Source organism: Vicugna pacos, chromosome 5 (assembly GCF_048564905.1).
Source record: "Vicugna pacos chromosome 5, VicPac4, whole genome shotgun sequence".
NCBI classification, from domain to species: Eukaryota; Metazoa; Chordata; class Mammalia; order Artiodactyla; family Camelidae; genus Vicugna; species Vicugna pacos.
The window spans coordinates 72,768,887-72,784,475 of NC_132991.1; the positions used below are offsets into that span (position 1 = coordinate 72,768,887).

The following is a 15,589-nucleotide window of genomic DNA, read 5'->3' on the forward strand; positions in this document are numbered from 1 at the left end:
CTTTCTCTCTTATTACTTTGCCATCTCTACCCTGCATCTTCCATCTTATAGCTAAGGTGGTTGCTTCAGTTTCTATCACTGTGGCCAAAGGGAGTAGGAGAGGGGAGGACAGTCTCCTTTTCTTTTAATAAAATGACCTAGAGGTGGCAAACATCAGGTGGCTCACATCCCATTGCCCAGAACCAGTCACATGACTACCTCTCTCTCAGCAAGGGAGGCAAAGAAGTGTGATCTTCAGGTGAGCAGCCATGTGCCCTGCTAATAAGCCTTTTCCTTCCTTCCTTTTCTTTTTTCTTTTCTATTCTTTTTTCTTTTCTTTTCTCTTTTTTCTCTTCTTTCTTTCTTTCTTTCTTTCTCTTTCTTTCTTTCTTTCTTTCTTTCTTTCTTTCTTTCTTTCTTTCTTTCTTTCTTTCTCTTTCTCTCTTTCTCTCTTTCTCTTTCCTTCCTTCCTTCCTTCCTTCCTTCTTTCTAAAAGTTTTTCTTTAAAAAATTTTTTTGCGGGGGGCAGGAGGTAATTAGGTTTATTTATTTATTCAGTAGAGGCACTGGGGATTGAGCCCATGCTAAGCACACGCTCTACCCCTGAGCTATACCCTCCCCACTAAGCCTTCTATTTCTGTAGAGGAAGGGGAGAATGGGTGTCGGGGGAGACAACTAGGAGCTTCTGCCACGCAAGAATAGTAGCATATATTCTTCAGTGTTGCTGTACAACTGTAGCTTTTAGGCAAATTCAAGCTTGACACTACAAGCTTAAAGAGGGATAATTCTAATTCACAAACAGCCCCGGAACATATCATGCAATGTTGATATCTCACTTAATGTATTGCTCAGACATCCATGTTAGAGAAGTAAATTTCGAATGTATTGTCATTCTTTAAGTTAAAAGTGATTGTACTTTTTTTAAACATTCTTTTGTGGGAAGAATGGACTCATTTTGGCAAGTTGGTATTTTCACACAGAATTTCCATGAGCATCAAAATGAGAAAAGACTTCAGAAAGGGCAGCCTCTAGGGAGCAGGTCAGAGTATTTCATCCTGGATGGGAATTTGATTCTGCAGTTGTCAGTGGTTGGTAATTAGGGCTGCCTTGATGATGCAGATTCTAGGACTGGAGCCAAAACATTACAAACCGATTTATAGCTCCCCCACCCCATGAGTAACCATGTTAATAAGTAATTTTAGGATCTGGGTTCTAAAATAATTTTGTTAAAATGTAAGAGTGATGTCTCTTGTTTCTCCCATTTATTCTTCCTGGCTACGTCCTGTCTGGATTTTTGTTTACTGCTCTCTGCCCAGAATGCTCTATCAGGGGGACTTACCGTGTGGCCAGGAAGGTTCGTTTGTATAAAAAAAGTATGTGAATATTTTGTTCTGGTCGGTGGGGAGTGAGCTGTGGCTGATACCACAGCCTGGTGCACACCATCCGTGATAGACTTTTAGTTGAGATTTCTAGTTGTGTGTGTATTTTTATCTTATTTATTTATTTATTTTTATTGAAGGACAGTCAGTTACAATGTGTCAGTTTTTTTGTGTACAGCACAATGTCCCAGTCATGCATAGATGTATATTCATTTCATATTTCATTAGAGGTTATTACAAGATATTGAACATAGTTCCCTGTGCTATACAGCAACTTTTTTTTAAATCTATTTTTATATATAGTGGCTAGTGTGTTTGCATCTTGCCCATAAGTTTTCTCTTGTTCCATCACATCCAGCAAAGGTGATTCTGACATCTGAGCTTTTTCAGATCCTTCCTGTTTTCCTCATAAGGGTGGGTTGGACTCGCAGGCCCTCTCTTCCGGCCGTCTCTGAAGAGTTAGCAGGGCTTGCCTCTTGTTTAATCTGAGGCCAATGTTCTTGCTGGCTTAGTAGTAATACAGAGTGTGTCTCCAGCCTTGTTCTGGTCTTTCGTTTGGCAGTGAAGTCTCGGAGTCTTGAGGTCCCTCGTGGTCACTCCACCTTCAGCCTTCTTCAGGAGACTTGGGAGTCGTGACAGCTACTACAGGACAGACAGGGTGTCAGCTGTCATCCAAGCTTCAACTTTAGCAGAAAGACTAAGGGTGAAATTTATTAGAAAAGACTATTTATTTTTGACTGTTGTTCTTACCAAGAAAGCCTTTGATGAATTTCCCTTTGAAAGACTGGTTCAGATCTCCGCTTCCAGGAAAGGTTATTATGACCGTTTTTCCGGTGAGGCCACCGAGATGAGTGATTTTGCTCAAGGTCCTATAAGGCTCTATGGTCTTTTCTCTTTATTGCACCGCATGTTTTTCAGTAAGTTATAGCAAGTGACCCTCTGTTTATAGATGAACAAAGGGTGGTTATAAGCCCCAGGAGATACTTCAGGATTTTAGATAAAGAACCCAGAGAAGGCAGACTCCCTCCACGGTGAGTCCTTCTGGCATGCATCGTGGTGCTTCCAGCGCCAGGCTCAGCCCCCTGGCACACAGGAGTCTGATGCTTGGTGCCTGTTGAATTAATGACTGTGAATTTGAGGATAGTTTAATAAAGAAAAAGGAAAAGCTTTGAAAGGGAGGTTTTCTCAGGCAGCCTAGAGAGGGTTGGGTTAGCTTAGATGGAAAAGGGAAAGAGAGATTATTTATAGGACTTGGGAGACCATGGTGAGCTAGACCCAGGGGAACCCAGATCTGGAGAATCTAGCAAGGAGTTATCTCACAGCTGGACTTTTAACTCTGGGATCTTTTAAGTGCCTGTGTTTTGTCTTTGCTCCCAGGTTTATGAAATCATTTTTATTACGAGGAGGTTGAATCGACTGCTGTGTGGCGTTGTCAGTGTGTAGCTCTGGGGGATTGCATGTGTGTTGATGTGAACATGCATGTGTGCACATGTGAGCAGGAGCTGATCAATTAAGGCCTCTGGCAGGAGCGGCGACGTCTGACTCAGTGGACCAGCCTCATGACCCCAGAGCCCTGGGACCATCCTGCTTTCCACTCAGTAAGCTAGTTAATTTCCTTGACAACAGAGACGTTGACAATATAGGAGGACTGTGTCTAAGGCTGCTTTACCTAATCTTTAAAAGCCTGGAAGGAAACTTTCGAAGATATCTTTTACATCCAGGCTCCAAGGTTTTGGCAGCTGGTTGAGATCTAGATAATGGAAACTTTGGCTTCTTAGTTTTAGTGTGTTGGAAGTTTTTCAGAACTCCCAGAGCATTTCGTTATTGTCTACTTACAGCAATGATTTCAGAGCTCCCAGAGTATTTCATTATTGTCTACTTAGAGCAGTGATTACATTTCTATCATACAGAAAGTGACACTGAAACAAAACAAAAAGACATATTTTGAAACACCATGTAAAAGAAAGTGGAACGACCGCTGATCATTAGGGAAATGCAGCTGAAAACCACAACGAGATACCCCTTCACACCCACTAAGATGGCTGTTGTCAAACAAACAGAAAACACTAAGTATTGATTAGGTCAAGGAGAAGTTGAAGCCCTTGTGCATTGTTAGTTGGAATGTAAAATGATACAGCTGCTGTGGAAAACAGCAAGGCAGTTCCTCAAAAAACATAACGTAGAATTACTGTTTGATCCAAAAATTCCACTTCTGGGTATATATCCAATATAATTGAAAGCAGAGACTTGAACAGATAGTTGTACGCCAATGATCACAGCAGTGTTATTCACATAGCCAGAAGACGGACACAGCCCAAATGTCCATCGACAGGTGAACGGCTAAACAAAAGGTAGCACGTAACAATGGGATATTATTCATCCTTAAAAAGGAATGAATTTCTGATACATGCTACAATATGGGTGAATCTTGAGGATATTATGCTAAGTGAAATAAGCCAGACAAAAAGGGACAAATATTGTAACATCCCACTTACGAGATACCTAGAGTAGTCACATTCATAGAAACAGAAAGTAGAATAGTGGTTACCAGGGCGTAGGGGGAGCAGTTATTGTTTAAAACATACTGAGTTTCCGTATAAGGTGATGAAAAAAAAAATGTAGGTAGTGGTGATGGTTGCATAACAATGTCGTTAATCCTGCTGAATTGTACACCTGAAAATGGTTCAACTGGTAAAGTTTATGTTATGTATATTTTACCCCAATAAAAAAAGATTTGTGCAAACAAATTGTCTTAAGATACTAACAAAAGAGAGAGAGGGAAAATGGAACTGAAGAAAGTCATGACTGTTTTTCCCCAAAGATTAATAATCATCAGTAAAAATCTGATTAGTACTATGCATGGATTCTAAGTTTTAGCAAGTAAAAATCTTCTTTGTGTGGTTTTAATTTTTTGTTTTTGTTTTAAGAATACTTCTCAAGACTACTGTACATCATGTGGAATTGGCAAATGCCCAGCTTCCCTAGGTGGGTCTACATGGCATGCACGTTTGGCCAGCTGACTTGCTTTGCACAATGACCCAGTGAAAGCTGATTGCCTCAACTGTAAAGAAATCTCACCCAGTGATGGCGGCCGCCTCCAAGAGAGACCCCGAATCTGCTTAAGCTCAGGCGCCTGCATTTTAAACCCTAAATCTGTCGAAGCAGTGTGCCTGCTTCTTAGGGTTTGGATTAATGTTTTCACCTGTTTCTCCATTTTTGTGAAGGCAGGCTGCTTTTAGAGATGTGGAGACATCTGCTGACTTCTCTCTTCCCTGCACCTCCTGAGGCACCCACGGCAGGAGTCCAATTTTTTTTCCTTCCCCTCTTTGGAAAGACTTTGTATTTAATCTGTGAGAAGGCTGAAGCCCTTCACAGCACAGTTCACTATGCACTGGGGGTACGTGGAAGTCTTGGACTCAGGTCATGTGCTCAAATGCTCAAATTTCATAGGAAATAGTTAGAATATGAGCTTCTCAACTTGTGCTTATGTACAGAGTCTTTATCCCCCCTTATTTTCCTGTGTCATTTTCTTTTTCTTTTTTTTTTTTCTGCGCCATTTTCTGAAACACCTAGGCCTTTGCTTTCAATCCATTCTACAGGAGATTAATGATGTCTTCTTTAGAATGAATTTTAAAGTGTATTTAAAAGAAAACAAAACCTTGAGCCTGGAAGGTAGGTTTTTAACTTTTGATATATATATAATTTACCCTTTATCTTCCCCAGGTTGATTTATTTCCTAATGTAATGATTATAATGCATTTTGGTTTTATTTTGATGTCGATCGTTGGGTTCAAATTGTCTTGGCTCCTCTGTGCCTACAGTACCTTTTGTAAAGCTGCCAGTATGTGGAGAATATCTAAATTTTGGAGGCTGAAAGTTAAAAGGTCTTTTAGAGGCACACAGTTTTATTTTTTTAAACCCCCAAATATATTTATTTAATATATTCATCACAAGGGCTTACCCATATTAGAAAGATAAGGATTTTTTCTACTAACGTTCCTGTCAGGGGGCTAGTCCTAACTGTTTTAGGTTCATATACCTAGTGATTTGGAAACCAACCTGGTCCACTGTTGGACATTTGTTAGAAACTCATTCTTCATCTGAAATCCCTCTTTTTAAAAATTACTTGCCCCATTTGTCTTATTTTCTGCCACCTAGAGCAGTAAGTGAAAGTGGTATGAATTCAGACACTCAATCTTAGCTTTGAAAATGGGTTCAAATGACAGGTCATCCATACATTTTCTTTCAAACCATAGACAAAAGACAGCCCTATTAAAAAAATATAAATTCAGAATATAATAAGAATTTCCTTCGATCATTCTTGATTTAGAACAGATGGATTCGATTCCTTATTATGTTTAAGCTGCACTTGGTCACTACCCCTGTGAGAGGCCTCCTGCGTGTGTAGCCCGGATGCGTGATGAAGCCTTTCTTTCTTTGGTGGGCATCCTTGCATTAAGCGCGGTGTCCTGCTCTGGTTTCTGTGATGTGACTGGAGATGCACTGTCACTCTGTCAGCGCTCTGGCCTTCCTTTCTCTGTCTTGCTTGTGTGGTGGCCGTGTGGCTGGCTGTGGTGGGGTAGCCTCTTTCCACACCGTCCACGGTGACGACAGCAGAGCATGGAACAACCTGGAGAAAAGGGAAGTTGATGGTGCTGCTGAAGACAGGCCTGTGCTGCTGCTTCCTCTTTTTTTTTTTTTTGAACCGAAACTTATAATTTATGGGTTATCAATTCCAAAACTATGATGGTTTAAGGTGAGGCGGGGTTAAATTGGTTCCTTCTAGCTAAGTAAGGAGAAATACCTAATTTATAGCCAAATAGGAGCCTGCCCGTTACTAATTTGGTTTTGCTGCCTTGTGTCTTTTTAAAATTTTTTATCTCAGAGCTGTTGGAGCGAGCTTGCACTCTAAGCAGAAGTGATGCACCTTATGGTGAACGAAGCCCTGGGTTGCCTTTTTAAAAACCACTTGGCTCATGTTTCTGAAACTGGAGTTCCCTGCTGTGTGCTGGGGTTAACTACTGTGAGAGCTGAGCTTCCAAAAGGATGGAGCCCAGCTCTAGCAAGGACGCTCCCCACCCACCACCGACTGGTCATCTCTGGGGCCCAGGCGGCATTTCCCTCCTACCTTCCATCTCTGCTTCTCTCTGAGTATCTTCTTCATTTACTCCTTTTCTGAAGACCACCTTTCATGACTCCTGGGATTATGTAGGGGAGCACGTGGCTACAGGTTCAGCCAAAGAGAGAAATGTCTCACTCTCCATCTGCTCATGTTCCCTGGATGCAGAAACCCCAAGTCCCCCTGAACTGGGGCCTTCTGGTTCAGTTAACGTGGCGGGGGTAGGGGTGGGGGCTGGGGGGAGCCGGGGATTGCCTAGGGCAACATATTGCACAAATGGCTCTCAGGAACTTGCTATATGGATGTGGTTTGCCATTGGGAAGGGGAGCCTTTTGAATAAGGCAGACGACCTGATAGGCGTGCACCTGCCCTGGGTATGAAAGCAAATGCATGAATGTAACAGGGGCTGAGGTGGAACATACACAAGAATTTTTAAGCAAACCTCTAGGGAAGGTAATTTCATTCTGTGTTTGGGATATGCTCCCTGCTGTTAGGATACTGCAGTGGGATGGTTCAGGGAGCACCAACATTTCTGGCCAATTACAGGCCGGAGCTGGAAGCTTACCATGAACCATGTAGTAAGACATTGAATGCTATTGCCTGTTTCAGTTCAGTGAGGCCAGAAGATTTGCAGCCTATGTACTACAGTGTTGGGTAGAGAATACTCCCACTGGGGGTGGCTGAGCGCGGAAACATTAATGTCATCTTTCAAGGAACGCAGATGGATTATTAATATCGTTTCTAGAATGAGGCTGAGTAGGAAGACTTGGCCAGTTCTGGAGGCACAGCGTACTTGTAAACGGTCCACCCTTTTACTTGGTGACTGCAGGACCACACAGGGTTGCCTGTGTCTCCTCAGGGTCCTCGTCACATTGTGTGACTTTCTGCTGCTTGGCCATGGGAAGAAGATAAAACTCTGACCACAGGGTCTCCTCTCCACTCAGCAGAGGCTGCAGCTGAAGTGCTTTTCTGTGATTTAAATACTTCTGTGGAAATGCCCTGAGGGTTTAGTAAAGAATTGACTCATGAAGGCTTCTAGGTTAATATCCTTCTGGTTTTCAAGTTCATCCAAGTTTCTCTTTCTACATATTACACACATGGAATACATACATATAGAATAACTCATATTACTAAAACAATGCAGAGATCAGCATAATTGAAGACATTAATCAACTCTCCATGTGCTCTTTGACATCTTGGAATAAGATTCTAATAATGCCTGACAGTGAAAGAAATTCAAAAGCAATCAGTAGATAAATGGAGAATGCCAGGTAAGTTTTTTAATGAATCCCCTTTTAATTTCTTCTGAAGCAGAAAAACAACTTCCTGAAAACATTAAGGAAAAGTCTGAAGATAGAAAATGACTCATAGTCGTGCCACCCTCATCCAAGCTGATTTTGGTCATTTTGAAGCATGCAGACAGACAGACAACAATAACAAACCTTTTGAACAGCTCTAGGGACTCCTGAATACTTCCTTCTGGAAGCACTCCGAGGGTAGCTTGGTACCAGTGTTGATCCTGGATGCCACGTGGTCCCTACCTTACCCTGCAAAGGGCCAAGAGTCAAAAATGTTTGTCTCTGGCCTCTGCTGTTTCTTAGGGAAAAGATTAAGAGTGTCAGTTGTCCTTCAAGAGCTCTTTTCAAAGCACTGCATTAGTAAATACAGGTCTTTTGCCTAACAGTGTTTAAAATCAATTTAAACATTAGCTTTATGATTCTTGTTAAGATTTAGTTTAAAATGAGAATTTTGCAGCTAAACTATTTGAAAACTTGGGGAATTTTTTAAAAGCATATATTATTAGGCTGTAACCTCAAAGATTTTGGTTTGTTAGACCTGGGGCATGGGGCAGGAATCTATATTTTTAAAATGCTCTGTTAGGAATTCTGGTTTGAGAATAAATATTTAGGTAACAAAAGGAGAAAAGAGGCAGAGAGGTGGAGTCTAAAAAAAAGTGTTTATAACAATGTGCCTTGTGCCTTTTCTTTTTTGCTAAAAGATTGGAGAGTTTATTGGATATGTTGTTTTGAGGAGGTTTTTTTTCTTTTTTTTTTTTCTCCCTACTTAAGGAACACAAAATCTGAAGATATTGTTGTTTCCCCCCTCAGATTTTGCACCTATCTACCAATTTCAGGATAAAAGCACAAAAGAAATCTTATAATGGCTATTACCCCATAGTGAAAGAATAATCCTTTATCTGCAGAGTGTAGTTGGCGATGAAAATAAGGACTGATGTATAAATGTTAACATTACGCTTAGAATTTTTGAGTATAGTGATCTTAACTTATATTCTGGGGAAAAATTGAAGCTCTGGAAACATTCATATTTTCATCACCAAGACGGACAGTTATGCGTCAGCTGTTGAAGTCTAGAAGTTTTGGGAAACAAGCTGGAATTTGGGTCCACCCAAGTGTAAGTCTAGACAAACCCGTCATTTAGTCTGCATACAGTTTGCAGAAATGAAATCAAGCCAACTTTATTTTGAAATATGTGAATCACAATAGCACTGAGACCTAGAAAGATTAATGGGCAAAGAATAGGAGCAGATTTTTTCACAGGAGGAAATACTTGCAAAAATGCCTATGGAGAAATGCTGCACTCCAAATCAAAGATATGGAAATCAAAAAATAATAAGAAACCATTTTATGGCTATTTAATGAATACAAATATAAATAAAACTGATGTGACCTCAGAAAATTCTGACATTTCTGGCAGCAATGTTTATAGCTCAGCTCTTTTGGAAGCAAGTTGGCAGTGGATGTAAAAAGTCATGCAAATGGTCAGACCCTTTGACCCAGCCATCCTACTCCTTGGAATCTGTTCTAAAGACAAACTACTAGAAAAGGAAAAAGCTACCAAAAAAAAAAAAAGACATTTATTGTATTGTTATTTGGGGGGGAGTAAGTAATTAGGTTTATTTATTTATTTATTTTTTAGCAGAGGTACTGAGGATTGAATCTAGGACCTTGTGCATGCTAAGCACACACTCTACCACTGAGCTGTACCCTCCCCCTATTGTATTGTTATTTCTGATAGTGAAAAATTAGAAAGAATGTAGATGGCCAACAATGGAGAAATAAAATTGGAGTATTTTTTTAGCTCTTGCAATTGATATTCAGGAAGACTGTGGAAATGAAAAAGATTTGGAAGAAAGCTAAGTAAAATGTATATATTTAATACACTGTAATAAAATATGTAAAAAGATTGTTGAGAAATAAACAATCTTATTATGGTGTTGGCAATGAATGTAAATTTTAAAATAAAAATTTTAGCAATAAAAACTATTTTAAAAGGAGCATTCGAGATTTGTAGATTCTAACTACTATATATAAAATAGGTAAACAACAATTTCATACTACATAGCACAGGGACCTATATTCAATATCTTGTAGTAAGTAATGGTGAAAAAGAAAATTAAGGTATGTATGTTTATGTATGACTAAAGCAGTGTGCTGTACACCAGAAATTGACACAACATTGTAGACTGACTATACTTCAATAAAAATATACTTAAAAAAATAAAAGGAGCATTATAAAGTTTGTTATATCTGGAGTAATTTTTCTTTCTTCATAGCATAATGCAGTAAAAATGGGTGAAAAAGATGTTTTTTATTTGAAAATTTGAGGGACTTTAAAACTTTCCTTTTTTTTTTAAAACTAGTTTACCTCTGAAAATGAATTTTATAGCCACTCCAGTTGTCTTTTCTGCTTTTAAATTTTTGCAGCCACTCAAGCCAAATCTTTGCTGACTGTGGGGACAGACTGTTTGAATTTCAATCCTATTTCTATCACTTATCTGGGGAAACTATATGATCATTCTGCACCTTGGTTTCCTCATCTGGAAAATGGAGATAATAATGGCCTCTGACTGGTGAGAATTAAATGATATAATGCAAAAAAAGTGCATAATAAGGTGCTTGGTACCAAAAGCACTCAGTAATATAAGCTGTTATTCTTTACCCATCTTGACTGCCCATCATGCTTTCTTCCTTGTTAACAGAATCCTAATTTTGTTCAGATAGCCAGCTGAAGTGTGCCTAGCCCCAGGGGATGAATGAAGACTTCTTAGCTAATCATGGCAATCCTATTCCCGTTTGGTGCAAATTGATTTAGATGTGGTCACGTGACTTCATTCTGGTTCAGGAGACTTGCTGGAAAGTCAGCTGGAGGCTTCTGGGAAAGATACACCTTCCTTATTAAAAAAGAGAGAGGGTCAGAAAGATATGTACTCCTCACCTCTCCCTGCCCACAGCTTTCCTACTTCGGACATTCTTGTGTGATGATGTGTTGTTTGGAGCTTTTGCCACCATTTTGCAGTCATAAGTGGGGTAATCACCTACTACCAAAGATGGCAGAGCAGAAAGATTCAGGGAGCCTGGTTCTGTGATGACATGATCTACTCAGGCTAGAACCACCTACCTTAACAGATTTTGTTAAGGGAGATATAAATGCCCAGATTGCATAAGCCAATTTTAGCTGTCTTTTCTGATGTTTGCATCTGAAAATATCCTAGCTGATAGATAAGGTTAATTCTGAATGCTATTGGCTAACATAATAATTGAAAATTATGCCACCAGAATGTAGTGTGGTGCAGCCATTATGGAAAACAGTATGGAGATTCCTCAAAACACTAAAAATAGACTTACCATATGATCCAGCAATCCCACTCAAATGTCCAGAGGGAACTCTAATTCAAAAAGATACATGCACCCCAATGTTCACAGCAGCACTGTTTACAATAGGCAAGATATAGAAGCAACCTAAATGTCCATCAACAGGTGACTGGATAAAGAAATTGTGGTATATTTGTACAATGGAATACTACTCAGCCATAAAAAAGAATAAAATAATGCCATTTGTAGCAACATGGATGGACCTGGAGATCATCATTCTAAGTGAAGTAAGCCAGAAAGAGAAAGAAAAATAACCATATCATATCACTCATATATGGAATTAAAAAAAAGACACAAATGAACTTATCTACAAAACAGAATTAGACTCACAGACACAGAAAACAAACTTATGGTTACCAGGCAGAGGGGAAGGGATAAATTGAGAGTTCGGAGTTTGAGATTTGCAGATACTAACTACTATATATAAAATAGATAAACAAGTTTCTTCTATATAGCACAGGGAACTATATTTAATATCTTGTAGTAATCTATAATGAAAAAGAATATGAAAATGAATATATATATGTTTATATATGACTGAAACATGCTGTACACCAGAAACTGATACAACATTGTAAACTGATTATACTTCAAAAAAAAAAAAAAGGACCTAACTAAAAAAAAATATGCCACCAAAAGAAATTGTTTTTCACGAGTTGGTGAAAATTTCTGAAAGTTGATTAAAATTTCAGAACTCTCCTACTAGTCTTTTGTCATAGATGTAAGATTTTCATTATAGAAGGAATAATTTTAGAATTTAACCTTAGTTAATACTATTGTGTATTTTGGGCCTAGAAACATCTTTGAAAACTACTTTGAAAATAAAAATGAAATGTACATGGGCTTGTATGCTTTTAATTGCCCACATGAAAAATATTCTCAAAATAAATTCTGTAGTGATGTAGAGATTTTGGTGAGAATGAATGTAAACTTGTAACTCAACAATTGATGATCCAGCTGCAGCTGTGATAGGATTATGGCTTAAATATTTTGAATATCTGTTTAAAAATAAACCTCAGTGCAGCTGATGAAGAGATTATGTGTTTTAATGCATGTGTTTGCTGAAATCACATATCTGAAACAAATAGGAAGTTGTACTTTTCCTTTGCTCTGTCATAAAACCTTTTTTGCTCCCCAGTGTTCTGTTTGAATAAAAATGTGTTGGTGGCCACCAGATTCTTCCACACATAAAGCAAAATCGGGACGTTCTTCCTCTTTCATAATGTGACTCTTGCCCTATTTCAAGAAGGTTAAATTGACTACGATTACTTGTCAGATGTGTTTACTAGTGGGATTTTCATAACTGAAGTGAGCTTTCTATCACATTTTTCTTACATATTATATAATTTTCAAGAATAATAAACTCTTTCTCCGTGCATAGCTGAACATGTTAGTTCTCCTCAGCAAAGTTTTTTCTCAGCTCCAGCACCCCCGCCGTCTTTTCTCAAAGTACACATATTCAGTACTTCCTCCACGTGGACACCACCTGCTACCTCTGCTCTGAGTCCCTCCTCTTCTCCCTAGAGACCCTTCTTCATCCGTAGCAAAGATCTGCTCCCACAACTTTCCACCATTGCCAGTTGGTCCCTGTGCTAGGGTTCTCAGAGAAGCAGAGAAGCAGAACCAATGTGCGATCGATCGATTGATCGATCTCTCTTGTTACAGCTTTTGTGTTAACCCTCATCGACCCCCACTTTTTTATTCTACCACTACTGGAGAGTCTGCCAGTGACCCTCTCAGTGTCTGTTTCTGACTTTCATTCTTCCCCCATCTCTGTCTTCCAGCCCACAATCACATTTCCACCTGGATGCTTCATTTTTACTCCCAATATACTGTAGAGAAGGAGTTAGGCTGCCGTCTTCCCATGATTAGTGCTCAGTAACAAACCGATTGCATTTTAGTTGGGCGGTGCCCCTACCCATCCTCCAGACCCCTTCCAACTAAACCCCTTCCCTCCTCCCACTGTGTATTTCTCAGTTTCCCTTCTTGTTTGTTGGATTGTTCCACTGCCCCTCCTCCTCACCCTACCATCCTCGGATTGTAACTTAAAATTCTTTTACCATGTCAAGAAATTATTAAAAATACAATTACTTATAAAAATACTATCTGTCTATCTCTCTCTCTATATATATAGATAGACAGTATTTTTTTTAAGTAATTGGTTCACATGATTATAGGAAGTCCAGAATCTGCAGTGTGAACCAGCAGGCTGGAGACCCAGGAGAGCTGATGCAGCTCTCACTGGAATGGGTGCAGCTCCAGTCCAAGGCGGTCTGCTGCAGAATTACCCCTTGCTTGGGAAGGCTGGTCTTTTTGTTCTATTCAGGCCTTCAGTTGATTGGGTGAGGCCCATCAGCATTAGGGAGGGCAATATGGTTTACCTAGGGTTCACCCATTTAAGCATTAATATCCAAAAACATCCTCCAAGCTGACATATAGAATTAACCATCCCAGCACCACCCCCCAGGTTAAGGGTAACTAGGCTCTGCCCTCTGTCTTTATTGCAACATTGGGCAGGAAGCCAGGAGGGACACGTGTGGGTGTTGCGACTTTCTTTTCTGCTTCTGGGTTGGTTGGTTGGGGGGTGGAGCGGGAAGAGGAAGGGCAGTGATGAGGAGGAAGGGGCTCTGTCCAGAGCCATTACTTACTGTGCACAGTTGATGGAGTGAAGGTCTTAAGCCCGCAGAAACCTTGACAAGGGGCCTGGTTGGCAGCTGTTTCCTTGTTCTTTTGGGAACCTCTGCTCCTCAGCCTGGACTCTTGGTCTGAGTTGGGCAGAACCTTTCTCTACCATGGAAGCGGCTGTATGTAGGGGGATGAGTCTGTGAGAAGATAACTGCTCGTCACACCTGGGGTCCTGGGCTGGACTTGGAGAGAGACTTGTTTTTTGTCTGTTGTATGGTTTTGGGTACATTACTCATCATCTTTGCACCTCGGTTTCCTGCTCAGCCAAATGAGGAGAAAAATAAGGCCTCAGAACGCTGCTGTGGGGATTTGTCAGAGGTTATGTGTGAGTGACTTGTACCCTGTAAAGCACTATGTGAATTAGTGTTGGGTTTTTGCTTTAACCTACTTGTTGCCACCAGACAAAACCTAGTTTATATACAGCCATCGATTTTGCTCCAGGTACTCAGGACTACTGCCAGTGTGGTTGCCGTATGATAGATTTGCCAAATTTTCTTTCAAGGAACAAAAGGGTATATTGTAAGGAGTCTGCTTCCTGGATTGAGGACCCATATTTCAACAACCTATGCCCCACCCTGCAGTGACTTGTAACATACTGGGTGCAGATCTGTTACTGCTGCCTTGCTTGGAAGCCGTCGCTGACAGTGAGGAGATGAATAATTAACCTAACTTGTTCCTGTGTGATTTCTTTGTTGCCTGGTGTCATGTTCAGAGATTAGACTTCCTGGGCAGAAGCTGAAAGAATTTTTTTCCCGATGGCATTGAAATAAGGACTGTGCTTGAATGAAATAAAAACTGACTGTTCATTCATTAGCTTGGACAGTCATTCAATCAACATGTATTCACTTTGAGGACTGCATTATGAAGGGTGCTGTGCCAGGCAGTAAGGAAGGAGCGAAGGGGAAGAGAGGGCGATAAGACTGGAAAGAGATTCTTTTTCTAAAAAAATTTTTTAAAATATTTATGGAAGTGTAGTTGATTTACAATGTTAGCTTCAGGTGTAGAGCAAAATGATTCAGTTATACATATACATACATACACAAATTATCTTTTCAGATTCTTTTTCTATCATATGTTATTACAAGAAATTGAATATGGTTCCCTGTGCTATACAGCAGGTCCTTGTTTTTTACCTATTGTATAATATATGTATATATAATGTATAGTAATGTGTGTGTCTGTTAATCCCCAATCCCTAACTTATCCCACCTTGCCCTTTCCCCTTTGGTAACTGTAGTTTGTTTTCTGTGTCCATGAGTGACACAGAGATTCTTGATGGTTTGGCTGGAGAGTTTGGATTTTATCCTGTTGATGTTAAAACATAGGAGTTGTGAGTGTTCTGCTATATCTTAGCTGTGAAATTTTGGGTAAATTACTAAACTGCTCTGTGCCTCAGTTTCCTCATCTGTGAAATGGAAAGGATAATATGGTACAGACCTCATAGCACTGTAGTGAGGATGAAGTGAGAGGATGCACAAAAGCCACTTAGAATAGTGCCTGACCCTGGGGAGCTGCTGTAGAAAATGTGTGTCCGGAAGCAGATGTGACAGCAACACCAGGGTGAGGTGCTACAGTGGGAGGGACTGAAAAGGGTGGCGGTGGTGGGGACTATTCCATTGAGAGCAGGATACTTGGCAGCACCAGGGGCCTGGGAATTCCGGCCGCCTTTGTAGGGCTGGCTGGGTGGAGTGGTTTAAGAACATCAGGGTTTTGCGTGGCGGGCATGGTTACTCATGGGCCTCGTCTCTTCCTTC

General features: G+C 40.2%; 1 protein-coding gene across 11 annotated transcripts in view; it reads left to right on the plus strand.

Moving 5' to 3' along the window:
• The window catches only part of ANKRD44 (ankyrin repeat domain 44), a 290,253-nt gene that overhangs the window by 42,563 nt on the left and 232,101 nt on the right, over nt 1-15,589 (plus strand). Inside the window, exon 2 of one of the 11 annotated variants that reach the window (XM_072961548.1) lies at nt 4,286-4,343. The exons of the other annotated variants lie outside the window; for them this stretch is intronic. The gene's annotated coding sequence lies outside the window, so the exon portion shown is untranslated. The remainder of the gene's footprint in view (nt 1-4,285; nt 4,344-15,589) is intronic. 11 annotated transcript variants of the gene reach the window in all.